The sequence below is a fragment of the Marmota monax genome, unplaced genomic scaffold (assembly GCF_021218885.2).
Source record: "Marmota monax isolate L192 unplaced genomic scaffold, Marmota_monax_Labrador192_F-V1.1 WCK01_AAM20220418_F8-fsc00271, whole genome shotgun sequence".
Classification (NCBI taxonomy): domain Eukaryota; kingdom Metazoa; phylum Chordata; class Mammalia; order Rodentia; family Sciuridae; genus Marmota; species Marmota monax.
The window spans coordinates 1785547-1789593 of NW_026694659.1; positions in this window are offsets into that span (position 1 = coordinate 1785547).

A 4047-nucleotide genomic window follows, 5' to 3' on the forward strand; every position below is an offset into this window, starting at 1 on the left:
AGGAGAAGCTGATGCATTCTACCCTCTTTCCCCCAAGAACATGGTCTGAGACTTCCAGAAAGAGGGATGTGTCAGAGCTGGCTGGTGAAGAAGGGCGTTGAAAGTGCACACAGAACCCACTAACAAGTGTGACCATTTTGTCCAGAGCTGAAAACAAACAAACTGCACAATAACTGAAACCCCAGAAATGGCTCTATTTCAAAAAACCTCACCAAGAAAAATAAACAAGTAAAATGAACAGGATCTCAAAAATGGTGAAGGGGAGGTAGATAGCAAGTCTTGACTTCCACAGCCCATAATCGAAGCAGTGAGAGATGAGCCAACCAGAGAGCTTAATATAGTTTAAAACTCATTTTTCTTTCCTGATGATCTAATTTCTCCATGAATGAAAGAAAAATCACTCCCTTTTGCCACTCAGATTAGTGGACTGTTGCATAATATTTTTAATTATTTTTTAAGATTTATTAGCATAAGATATTGTTCTGAAGATGCTGTAATAACTGGGAATTAGTATTTTCTCTCAATGTGATGTTAGAAACTGGACACACTAGGGAATTAAAATTGAAGGAAAATATTAACACCAAGTCATTAATCCAACCCACAACACAAAGTAAAGGGAAAGTAGTTCACTAAAATGTCCCTTATATAAAAAGCAGAAAAGATAATCATTCCAAAAGATGGGTAGGAATATTCCCAATATTAAAAAGCTAGGGAATGAGACACTACCAAAACTTAACAACACAACTTACCCCACTGACACCACAGTGGAGGAGATGCTAGAAAAAGCATTTTCAAAGTTGATCATTAAAAAGTTGAATGAACTAAAAGAAGATCCAAGGAATGAACTAAAAGAGAATATATGGGAAGTGAAAGAACATTTTTTATAGAAATAGAAATTCTAAAAAAGGGAACCAACAGATATCCTTGAAATGAAAGACCATAAATTGAAGTAAAAATTCAGTTGAAAATATTCCCTATAGATTGGACCATATATAAGACAGATTTTCGGGTCTGCAAGACAAATTATATAATCTTGAAAAGAAATGTGAAAAATAAAGAAAAGACAATAACAGAGTATATGACAAGAAATCTGGGATAACAGTAAGAGACCAAATCTAAGAGTCATTGCTGTAGAAGGAGGCACTATAATATAAACTAAAGAAATGCACAAACTTTTCAGTGAAATTATATCAGAAAACTTTCCAAACCTTAAGAATGAGATGGAAATCCAAATACCAGAATAATTTAGAAACCAAAATAGACAAGATCACAAAAGATCCTCACCAAGACACATTATAATGGAAAGGTCTAATATACACAACAAAGATAAAATTTTAAAAGTTGCAAAAGAAAATGGCAGGCCACATTTAGAACTGAGCCAATTAGAATTTCTATCTATGTCTCAAACCGGACCCTAAATCCCAGGTGGACTAGGAATAAAATCCCAAGCCCTGAAACATAATGGGAGCCAATCAAGATTGCTATATCCTGCAAAGCTATCCTTCAAAATTGAAGATTAAGTAAAATCTTCCATAATAAGCAAAAGCTAAAAGAATTCATAGACCACTAAGTCAGTACTATAAAACATGTTTAATGAAACATTGTGTACAGAAGAAATAAAAGTAAACATCAAAGCCAGTTAAGAGATGAATCTCACTAAAAGAATAATCATTTAAAGGAAAATAACATCTAAACTAAATAGAAATTAAATGACTGGGTATAAAAATCATCTCTCAGGGCTGGGACTGTAGCTTAATGGCAGTGAGCTTGCCTAGCACACGTGAGGCTCTGGGTTCAATCGTTAGCACTGCGTAAAAATAAACAAAACAAAGGCATCTACAACTACAAGAACCTTCAAGGATATGATGCATGAAACAGAAACCAAGGTTAACATGTTATTAAACTGATGTTCAGACCTTTAAAAACAATCATCTCTCTACAATAACACTGAATGTAAATGTAAATGTTTTGAACTCTCCAATCAAAACACATAGATAGTCAGAATAGACTAAAAACAAGGCCCAACCATATGTTGTTTATAAGTGACTCAACTTATAGGTAATGGCACCTCCACACTGAAGGAGAAAGGATGGAAAAAGATATGCCCTGGAAATGGAGACCAAAAGCATGTAGGAGTAGCTACTTTCATATCTGACAAAAGAGACTTTATGCCAAAATTAATCAGAGGAAACAAGGTTACTTCAAAATGGCAAAGGGATCATCCTCCACAAAGATATGATGAGTAATAATTTCAAATATTTATTCCTCAAATGCCGATGCACCTACATACCAAAAAAAAAAAAAAAAAAAAGAAAAAACTCTACCGACATAAAAATTCAAATAGACTCCAATACAATAATACTGGGTTTTTTTTCAACACACCTTTCTCACCAATGTATAAATCATTCAGACAAAACTAAGCCATCACACTTCAGAACTAAAAAAATACTACTAACTAAATGAACCTAACAGACACCTATAGAATATTTCATCTATCAACAACTAAATTCATTTTTGTCTTAGCTGCACATTAAAACTTCCCTAAAAGTTTTATTACATTTGGGAATAGAGATGTGGGAGTTTTTATTTGGTGGTTTTTATTTATTTCCCTAAAATAGACCATACAATAGGGCACACAAAATCTTAGAAAATGCTAAAAAAAAAAAAAAAAAAAATAGAGATAAATCATTGCATCCTATCATATAATAATGAAATGAGATTGAAAATTAATTACAAGGTAAAAAACAGAAACAATTCTCATACCTGATGATTGACTAAGATACTTCGGGATGAAGAATGGGTCACAGAAAAAGCCAGGGGAGAAATTAAAAAAAAAATTAGAAGAAAAGATAAAATATGCCTGAACATTTGAGGGATGATACAAAGACCATTCTAAGAGTTATGTTTACAGCATGGAGTCCCTACATTAAAAAAGAAAGAAAGAAAAAGCAGAACGATCTCAAGCAAATAATCTAATGTTGCACCACAACACTCTAGCAAATCAGGAACAAACTAGTTTCAAAACCAGTCAAACACAGGAAATAATTAAGATCATAGCCAAAATTAACAAGATTGAAAATAAACAAAATCAATACAAAGAATCAATACAATAGAGAGTTGGCTCTTTGATGAGGTAAATGAGATTGATAACAAAACATCAGTCAAACTATCCAAATGAAGAAAAAAATCAATCAAATTAGGGATAAAGAAGCAGAAAACAGCACAGACATTCTTGAAATCCAGATCATTAGAAGCGGTTGGATGAAAATTTATACTCCTTTAAACTGGAAAATCCAGAAGATATTGGCAAATTTCTGGACAGATATGAACTATCCCAACTGAAACAAAGGAAAACAGAAAACCGAAAAGGCCACAATACAAGCAATGAGTTTGAAGCAGCAATTAAAAGCCTTTCAAAAAAGAAAAGCCCAGGACCAGATGGATTCTCAGCCAAGTTCTACTAGACCTTTAAAGAAGAACTAAGGGCAATCTTCCTCAAGTTTTTCCACAAAATAAAAATGGAAAGAATACTCCTAGATTCATTCTATGAAGCCAGTATAATTCTGATACCAAAATTAGATAAAGAAAAAAAAAACTCTACAGATCAATAATCCTGATGAACATAGAAATATCCCTAATAAAATATTCAAAAACATATTAAGAAGATTGTATACCCTGATCAAATAGGTTTTATCTCAAAAATGCAAGGTTGGTTCAACATATACAAGTCAGTAAATATCATCCGCCTCATAAATAGAATTAAGAGGAAGAACTACATGGTCATCTCTATAAATGCAGAAAAATCATTCTACAGAATCAAGCATCCATTCATGTAAAACAATATTAAAGAAACTAGGGTATTTTTAACATCATAAAGGCTATATACATCAAACCCAAAGTCCACATCATATTGGTCAAAGAAACACTGAATGCATTCCACTATTGTCATGTATGTAATAAATATATAAATAAATAGAAATGGCTGTAGTGCCAAAAGTGATCTACAGAGTCAATGCAAATCCCATCAAAATGCCAATGACACGATTC